Genomic DNA, 10,640 nt, shown 5'->3' with positions numbered 1-10,640 from the left:
ATTTGACAGAAAAATCTCAAACAAGTTTCCTCAGGCTCATTTAACCACTTTAGAGAAACAAAGGCTCCCTGGGTCTTCTACTCCTCCTTTCATTAAAAAGCAACAGCTGGTGACCAGGGAAATGGCTTGCCATGAAAGATGCTTGGCATGAACTTTATCAGCTGCACCATTTCTGCAACCCCCACGTAAAAAGCAGCGGTGGTTGTGGTTATGGTGGTGGCTATGGAGGCTCACTGGGGAGGTGGAGACAGGCTAATCCCTGGGGTTTCCTGGCCAACCCACACACACACACACACACACACACATTTGAGCAACAAAACTCAATTGTTAGTATTAATTGTCAGACTCAAATTTACAGGTTCTTTCTAGAAAGATACACTGTAAAGTTACTCGAGATGCTATTTAAAGGAAGTTGTTTAAACTAGCTTTTAGGGGAAGAGTGGGTTTTTCTCAACCAGACAGGAAATGTAAAAACAATATGTGAATAGGTGAAGTATTAATATGTACTGTATTCCTAGATATGTCCACAATACTCCTGGCATTGCAATGTGCTTTATTTTGTGTTAACAGTAAATAGTGATGTGGGTACCTTTAAGGCCCTTTCTTTCTTTCTTTCTTTCTTTCTTTCTTTCTTTCTTTCTTTTTCCTTTCTTTTTTTCAGTTTTTCGAGACAGGATTTCTCTGTGTAGCTCTGACTGTCCTCGAACTTAATTTGTAGACCAGGCTGGCCTTGAACTCAGTGATTCACCTGCCTCTGTTCTCCCTAGTCCTGGTATTAAAGGCATATGACACCACCACTGGGTTTAAGGTCCTACACTGGTTTTTGGTTTTTTGGGGTTTTTTTGGTTTTTCGAGACAAGGTTTCTCTGTAGCTTTGGAGTCTGTCCTGGAACTAGCTCTTGTAGCCCAGGCTGGCCTCAAACTCACAGAGATCCACCTGCTTCTGCCTCCCGAGTGCTGGGATTAAAGGCGTGCGCCACCACCGCCCGGCCCTACAACTGTTCTTGAAGACATCCCCCAAAGCGCAACTTCTATTGGAGGAACATCAGTAACATGAAAATCTAAAGAAATGCAGATTGTTTTCTCCGATGTCCTGCTTTTCAGAAGGAAGAGTATATTGAGGAGTGGTGGCACACGTCTTCAGTCCTAGCACTCAGCAGGCAGAGGCAAGGGATCTCTGTGAGTTCTAGGAACCTGTTCTATATAGCAAGTTCCAGGCTAGAACTTAACAAGACACTTCTCAAAAATAAAAATAAATTTAAACAGCCGGGCGGTGGTGGCGCACGCCTTTAATCCCAGCACTTGGGAGGCAGAGGAGGCGGATCTCTGCGAGTTCGAGGCCAGCCTGGTCTACAAGAGCCAGTTCCAGGACAGGAACCAAAAACTACAGAGAAACCCTGTCTTGAAAATTCAAAAAAAAGAAAAAAGAAAAAAATAATAGTAAATTTAAACAGAGTATAGATCATGAAGTTAGACTTGCTTGCGTCAAAAATCTACAGGTGTAGTACACCCCTGTAACCCCAGAATTTCTGAGGCAGAAGGTCATGAGTTTAAGGCCAGCCTGGATGGGAACTTGTCTCAAAAAGCCAAGGGCTAGAGCTGGGACTCAATGGCAGAACACTTGCTTAGCATATGACCCTGGGTTTGATCCCCAGGGCTGAAAAAGAAAAAAGCCTCTGCCACTTGTTATACATGTAACTTTATCCCTACACAGCGCAGGTAATATCACTTGCTTGACAGAATTATAAAATGATTACATTAACTCACAAAGAAGCACTTAAAATAGCGTACGGCAAGGGCCCAATAAACATCAGCTATTGCTATTATGGTAGTAGTAAAGAGTTGTGGCTGCTGTTATTTAACGACACCTAATGGGCTGAGATGTCTCCGTGGGTGCTTTCCATCCTGCCTCTGCATCATGAAGACAGACCACAAAGCTGAGTCACAGTTGAGACTGTCCATTCCAGCAGATTAAAATGCTAACAGACTAGCTGGTGTTTGTTGAGTCCTAGCCCGCAAGTGGCAAGATTAGGTTTCAAACAGAAGACTATGTACCAAGCCCATATCTAAAGCCAGTATGCTATGTCACCTTGACAATGAACATTAATAGCCTAAAAAAAATCAATTTATCATGCAGATATAGAGCCAGATGGTGGCATCATTGAGAGAATCCGTAAGACAGAAAGCAAATGGCAAGGTCACTTAACACATTCCCATTATCTGTCAAATGGATAAGGTCTAAGAAGAATTCAGTTCAGAGTAAGAGTTCAGTGGCTTCAGAGAAAGTTTATTAATTAAGTCTAGCTAAAAGTGCTTGTGCCTAGCTTTATTTAAACTTTATAGTTTTTAAAAATAGTTCATATTGTTAAGTTTAGGTGTTGAAGTGTTTCCCAGTTTAAAAAAAAAAAAGAGTAGCTGAATGAAGGGGCCTTAGGGCTATTTTCTGAGTTTGAACTGTAGCACAAATAATAAAAACCCAGAGACAGATATTGGGGTTCAAGCTGAAGATCAGAAAAGCAAAGCAGCCAAGTCACTAGAGAGTTCTTACCTCTTCTAGGGTTCAGACAAACAAAGGGACAATCCTGTCCTCAGTGTGACTGCAGACTGCAATGTTCTCCACCAAAACTCAGACTGCAGACTCTTACATTCCTCTCTAGTGCTGGGATTAAGGCATACACCGACACTACCCGACCTCTATGGCTAGCTAGTGTGGCTGCTGGGATAAAGGTGTGTGCCACCACTGCTGGCCTGTATGGCTGACTAGTGTGGCTAGTTTCACACTCTGATCTTGAGGCATGCATTATTTATTAATAATATACCATGATATTGAACCATTGTCCTTCCTATTAACAGTGATTTATCATAAATTTCATCATCTCACGCTCTAAATATGTAAAATGGGCAGAATCATGGTACCCAATTCATAGATTTGTAAAGGTTAAATGAAAAAGTATACAGGAAGCTCTTAGCTTAGTTTATTATAGAGTTATAGAGTATGTACTCAATACATGCCAACTACAATTAATTATAAGCAGAGACGTAGTATTTGAATTAACATTCTCACAATAGACTCCTCGGTGAAGTTTTATAACAGACAATTGATCTGCCCCACACCAAAGATTCTAGGCACCTAAAAATTTAAAATATCATCTCCAGGGGCTGAAGAGTCAGGTACTTAAGAACAGGTTTAGTTCCCAGAACCCACACAGTAATCGTAGCTATCCATAATTCCAGTTTCAGAGTGTCTTATAGTCTCTAAGACCACCACCAGGCACCGAGAATGCACACGGTGAACAGACACACAAGAAGGCAAAACATTTACACACTTAAAGCATTTTGTAAGTGAACGTTTCTGTCCTGCCCAGTCCTGCAGCTGTTCAGTCCCAAATAAACACACAGAGCCTTATATCAATTATAAACTGTTTGATCTATTGCTCAGACTTATTACTAACTAGCTCTTACAACTTAAATTAGTTCATAATTCTTATCTATGTTTAGCCACATGGCTTAATACCTTTTCTTAATAAGGCAGTTTTATCGTGTTTCCTCTGTGTCTTGCTGGTGACTGCATCTCTGCCTTTCCTCTTCCCAGAATTCTCCTAATCTGGTTGCTCTGCTTATACTTCCTGCCTGGCTACTGGCCAGTCAGTGTTTTATTAAACCAATACCAGTGACAAATCTTTACAGTGTACAAGAGCATTATCCCACAGCATCTTTCCTTTCATTTAAAAATCTCATCTCCAGGCCAGCAAACCAAGGAAAGACTGCAAGTCCAATCTGACCCCTAACTGCATAAAGTTTTATTGGAACACATCTGTTTGATCTGTGTTTACTTTCTCCCTTTGTAATTAACTCAGAGAGACAGTGTCAGAGCTGCTGGTTACTTCTCTGGTTCTCATGGGGGTCATCTTGGATTCTCCTGAGTCATTGAACCTTCATCCCAAGGAGTTTCTCTCAAGGAGCCATAGATCTTGATTGGATCCAAAGTGTTCCTTTCACTTGACCTCTGATGCAATCAGCACACATCCCTGTCCGTGGCTTTCCCTGTGGCTACTCAGAGTGACCCTAATTCTAAGACTTCGCTGAGTCTACTTCCCCTGGTGTCTTTCCACTCTTTTTAAAACCACACCTGCAAATCTGCAGAAGCTGGCAGACAGACCAGAACTCGGCGGCAGCTGCAACCACATCTTCCTCAATGAATCATCCGTGGCTACTTTCACTCTACAAGAACACTAAGAACCTCAAGCCCTAAAAGTCTAAAATATACCCTTATCCCTTTACAGAGGTGTTCGGGCAGTCTGTACCACATGGGGGCAGTAGAGCCTCATTAGAGGATCGAAATGTTAGGACTTGTGAAATCTGATTGCAAAACTAAGCACACCAGCTACAGAACTCAGAGATCTGCTTGCCGCTGCCCCCCACCTTTTTTTTTGTTGTTGTTGTTTTTGGTTTTGTTTTGTTTTGTTTTGTTTTTCGAGACAGGGTTTCTCTGTGGTTTTGGAGCCTGTCCTGGAACTAGCTCTTGTAGACCAGGCTGGTCTCGAACTCACAGAGATCCGCCTGCCTCTGCCTCCCAAGTGCTGGGATTAAAGGCGTGCGCCACCACCGCCCAGCTGTCGCTGCCCCTCTTGTGCTGAAATTAAAGGTGAGCGCCACCACCAGTCAGCTAAGTAGGCATTATTATTGTCTTCATTTTATACCTACTCTACTCTGTATTCCATATGTATGATTTTTTTTTTGTAAAGATTTATTTATTATGTACACAGTGTTCAGACTCCATGTATGACTGCAGGCCAGAAGAGGGCACCAGATCTCATTACAGATGGTTGTGAGCCACCATGTGGTTGCTGGGAATTGAACTCAGGACCTCCTGATGAGCAGCCAGTGCTCTTAACCTCTGAGCCATCTCTCCAGCCCCTCCATATGTATGATTATGAATATTTAAATCTAAAACTTATTTGTGGTATAGCAATTTCCTCTGAATTAAAAATCCTTTCATCTTGGAAAGCAGCCCATTAAGACTCAAGAAGTTCTAAAGGGAGGTGCTTAAACCCCAGGAAATTAACAACTCAGAACTCTTAGGATGTCCCTGAAACTGACCAAATGTTCTAGGCCCTTCCCTTCCCAAGGCTTTATAAACAGTAAGGACTGAGAGACTGCTGAGAGACATCAGCCAAGCAGCCAGGAAGACAGAGACCAGCCCAGCTGCATGGGAAAGGCTCAGGCCAACTGACTGCCTGAAAGAGATCTCCAGTCTGTGAAGCTGCCGGTAATTGTGTGGTGAGCTTTTGTGATTTCCAGCTGTCCTGGGATGTCACCCCTGCTGCCGTGGTCTTTTAGTGCTGCAGCTGCTTTTGAGTCATCCTGGTCCTACAATTAACCCCTCACCCATATCCTAGGAGTAATCCCAATAAAAACCGATGGATTCATGCTCACGGACTTTGGTGGTATCCTTATTTTGGCCTGTCATCGGTTCCCTATCTGAGGGGAGCAGACATTTCTTCACATCTCCCCAAGAATAAAGTCACACAATATTGGAACTTCATCCACTAAAAAAAAAAAATCTGAAAATATAGGTTTTATTTTTTTTATTTTATTTTTTAATTTGTTTGCTTGCTTTTTAGACAGAGTATCTCTCTACATATCCCTGACTGTGCTGGAACTCACTATGTAGACAAGGTTGGCCTAGAACTCACAGAGATCAGCTTGCCTCTGCCTCCTGAGTGCTAGGATTAGAGGTGTGCACTTAATCTGGCAGCAAACCCTGGTGTCATTCACCATACTGAGTTTGCAGACAAACAGAATACAAGAGTTACAGATCATGGAGGCTTGCACCAAGAGTTCAAAGCCTGGGATATCAGATCATGTGTAGCATGGTCAGGATTTCTGCAGGGAGTTGCGAAAAGGAATTTTTTTCTTTCTTCCTTATTAAGATTTGTTTACTTTCGTGTGTACAAGTATTTTGCCTACATGTATGCTTACAATGTGACTGCAGTACCTGAGAAAGCCAGAAGGGGGCATCAGATCTCCTGAAACAAGTTATAGATGGTTGTGCACCACCATTAAGTTCCTGGGAATTGAACTGGGTCCTCTAGAAGAACAGCTAGTGCTCATAACCATTGAGCCATCATCTCTCCAGCCCTACAAGGGAGATTTTTGAAGCTAGAACAGTAAAGTGTAAGCTTCAGTGATATCTCCAGGATGTTGGAAATGCTAGATGTGTGAGACATAAGCTGAAGAGAGTCCCTGGCCACCAGGCCGTGTGCACGGCAAGTGGGAAGTGACGCTGGCGGAGCTGGCCACACCACAGGGGCTCAGACAGTGCCGGGTGCCCCAGATTCCAGACAAGACCTACAGGATCTCATGCTTGCCCTGATGGGTTTCCTTGATTTGGTCCCAGTCTTCCTTTCTTCAATGCCCCTTTAGAATAGGACTATTTCCTCTGTACCATTGGAGTTACATAACTTATTTCTTGTTTTTGTTTTGTTTTGTTTTTTGTTTGTTTGTTTTTTGGTTTGTCGAGACAAGGTTTCTCTGTGTAGCCTCAGCTGTCCTGAAACTCTGTCAACCAGGCTGAACTCAAACTCAGAGATATGCCTGCCTCTACCTCTCAAGGGCTGGAACTAAAGGCATGCACCCCATAATGTCTAGCTGCTTTGAGACACAAAGAAATGTTGTACTTAAATTTTTGAATAATGTTGGAACTGTTTAAGAGATATTTTGAATAATGTTGGAGATAATCTAAAGGTTTTTTATTCCATTTTAAGATATCCATGAGCATTTCGGGGACAAATGCAGAATGTTTTGATTTGAATATGGAATGTCCCTACAGGTTCATGTATTCAAGGTTTAGCTGTCAGAGGATGGGCTTTGGGGAGGTGACTGAATCCTGAGGATCTGACTGGTCTAGACAGTAGCGTAGCCACTTGTTGGATTAATAAATATGATGTTATTGTTAGGAGGTGGTGAAAAATGGGTGGGACCTAGCTGGAGGATTTAGGTCACTGTGAGATTGTCCTTGAGGATCCAGCTTTGCTCTGGCCGCTTCCTGTAGCCCCTCTCTCTGCTTCCTGTCAGCCGTGCTGTGTGTATCCACTATCATAGTCACGCACAGCATGAGGCTCTGCCTCCCCATAGACCCAGAGCGACAGAGATGACTGCCGCGACTAAACGATTGCACGGCCCCCCAGTTTTATCTTCCTTTAAGTTCTCCATGTCAGATGTGTGGTAACAGCAATGCAAATACATCACGTGACACATCATTGGATGGGAATCATTTTTGTTTATATTTATCAGTTGGTGGATATTTGAATTGTTTCTATTTTGGACTATTTTTGTTGTCAGTGATTTTCTGAGACAAATCTCATGTAACCCAAGCTGACATCAAATTTACTATGTACCTTAGTGTGGTCTCGAACTCCTGATCCTCCTGCCTCCACTTCCCAAGTATAGGGATTACAGATCTGAACCACCATACCGGGCTGGGCATTGAGCTATTTTGCACAATGCTTCTGGAACATTCATTGGAAAATTTGGGGTGAGCCTATACTTCAGTTCTCTTGGGCACATACCGAAAGTGGTACGTTATGTTTGTTTTTAGAAATGGTCTCCCGTGAGCCCTGACTGATAGGCAGCTCACAGATACATCCTGCCTCAGCCTCCCGAGTGCTGGGATTGAAGGCATGCACTACCACCAATGAGGTCCACCTATCGAAGTATTGAAGTTCAATGTTGTGGGATATTTTTACACTCTGTGAAGGTGCAGATACATGCAGCAAACCCAGTTCAAAGGGGTCATTGACAAAGATTCAGACTCTTTGGGATGTAGGCTTGGATCATATCACCAGACGTGATACCAAAACCTGCTGAGGTGATAGAAAAAGGAACTTAAAATGGGAATCAAGTTGTAGCCCAGGTACCAACTATAGCAATGAGGACATAGCTGATCCTTCATAGTTTCCTGTAGATAGAGAGGACAATGGGGACGAGGAAAAGGAGATGAGGAAAAGGAATGGGGGAGGGGAAGGAACACCATTGTTACTTTTCTATTGCTGTCATAAGACACAATGACCAAAGCAACTTTACAAGAAAGGATTTATTTGGGGCTTAGCATTTCAGAGGGTTGGAGGCCATGCCCATCATGGTGGGGAGCATATCAGTAGGTATCCAAGCAGCTCTCATGTCTTGAGACATAACCACAAGGTAGAGAGACAAGGAGGGTGGCACCAGGTTTTTGAAACCTCAAAGCCCACCTCCAGTGACCCACCTCCTCCATCAAGGCCACACCTTTTTCCTTCCCAAACAGTTCCCCCAACTGGGGACCAAGTATTCAAACATGAACCTACGAGGGCTATTCTCATTCAGACCTCCACGGGGTGGGTGGCGGCAATAGTATTGAAAATGCAGTCCCAACAGTGAAAAGAACGGATAAAGAGATATAAAAGGAAACTTCAGAGGGCCAGTGGACACTTCTAAGTCCAAAGGAGAGCTAGATACTTGAGAACAATTGTGTGGTAATCCACCAGCTAGCACAGCCAGCAGGTAAGAACACGGGCAATGCTGACCAGCCCGTGGGGCCCTCTGATAAGAAAGGAATAACTCAGAATCTACACTTGTTGACTCAAACTAGCAGGTAACATTCCAATTTCAAGTCGCAAGAGTGAAAAGATAGTTTGAAAACTATGGCCCTACCTCACCTAGAAGCAGGCACCTGATGTAAGGCCAGATTGACACACAGCACCATTCAGGCTGAACAATGGTTGCCAGGTGGGGTTTCCTGGCAGGGGTTCAGCAACCTCAAAGAAGCCACTCTGGGACTACATCCTTCTGCATTAAGTTTATTTTTCTTCTTGGTTTCAGAGAAAATCCTGATCCAGTTAACCCTCAAGCAGCATTTCCTACTGGCAGAAAGACTTCAATCGATATTGCACCCAAAACTTGGTGAAGATGTGGTCCTGGGTGGAAATTTCTGGTTTCTTCCAGGTTTGTATGGATTCCTGCAGTCCACCATGGAGTAGATACACCAAGTCCTACTGACTTCACGCAAAACCTTGTCTGTCTGCTTGACACAATCCTGGAAAGGATCAGATCCAAAAGTAAGTATGGAGTTGAAAGGTAAGATCTAATGTATTTATCACTAATCCCTACTGGAAGATGTTGGTCTGAATTTGATACTTGGGTGGGAATACAATTAACACTTAACCTTAAATATCCTCTTCATTTAAATTTTGTTTTGTTTTTGTTTTCTTCCAAGACAGGGTTTCTCTGTGTAGCTCTGGCTGTCCTGGAATTCACACTGTTAAACCAGGCTAGGCTCGAACTCAGAGATCCATCTGCCTCTGCCTCCCAAGTTCTGGGATTAACGGTGTGCGCCACCACCACCCCATCCATTTAGAAAATTATTATGGGGGCTAGACTCAGTGGTTATGAGTTCTGGCTGCTCTTCCAGAGGACTCAGGTTCCCAGCACCCACACAGTGACTCACAACCATCTGTAACTCCAGTTCCAGGGGATTCAACACCCTCTTCTGGCCCCTGCATGCACCAAATACACATATGGCACACAGACATAGTTACAGGGGAAATACCTATACACATTATTTTTTTTTAAAAAAAAAAGTGTATTACTATCACAACCTGCCAGTGATCATTGCCAAGGAATTGAAGTTGAATTTGAGATTGAACAGAACCAGAGGACTCTAGGCTAGTGCCTTTACCAGAATTCTGTGAAACTTTTATTCCAGCGAGCTCACAGAGAAACAGCGAGTGGTTCTCATACTGAGTGGTTCTCATCACCGTCGGCAGGATACAGACGGTCTCATGGTGAAATGGGGCTGTTTACATGTTTACACAATGCCTAGAGCACACGATGCTGCACTGCTGAGAAGGAGAGAGGAAACACCTTGCTCAGGGCATTCCTCCCAAGGGAGTAAACGAAGTTATATGGGAACAGAGTTCACATAGCAGAATAGTATCAGAAAGTCAAGTATTCACTTAATTTAAGTGGCCGGGCGGTGGTGGTGCACGCCTTTAATCCCAGCACTCGGGAGGCAGAGGCAGGCGGATCTCTGTGAGTTTGAGGCCAGCCTGGTCTACAAGAGCTAGTTCCAGGACAGGAACCAAAAGCTACAGAGAAACCCTGTCTCGAAAATCAAAAAAAAAAAAAAAAAAAATTAAGTATTGTGTACACATATGTAGGCACATGCACATGATAGCGTCCATGTGGAGGTCAGAGGACAATTTCCAGGAGTCGATCCTCTCCTTCCACCATGTAGATCGCAGGGTAGAACTCAGGTCATCAGGCTTGATAGTAAGCGCCTTTAGCTATGAAGTCATCTCTACAGCCTCCGTTTCCCCTTCTTGGCAACATGCCCTCTGCAGTTCACCTTGGGAGCATGGAGAAGGCAGGAGCTCCACAGAATGAAACCTTTGTTTGTTGATTTTCTTGAGATGGCTAAAAGCAGGGGCAAGAGAAAATTTGGACAGAAAAGGTTAAGACAATAAGCAGGCATTGAGAAATCTCAGTCCAGGAAGGGTGGGCTCAGGACATGGCATGCCAGGCGGGCAGGGCATCCCTGCTCTCTGAATAGGAGGCCATCGGGGTCTACTCTGCTCACCTTCCTTCTGCAGCCGCTCGGCACC

Source organism: Chionomys nivalis, chromosome 5, assembly GCF_950005125.1.
Source record: "Chionomys nivalis chromosome 5, mChiNiv1.1, whole genome shotgun sequence".
Classification (NCBI taxonomy): Eukaryota; Metazoa; Chordata; class Mammalia; order Rodentia; family Cricetidae; genus Chionomys; species Chionomys nivalis.
The sequence above is the reverse complement of the archived record's forward strand: the minus strand, read 5'-3'. Positions refer to the sequence as shown.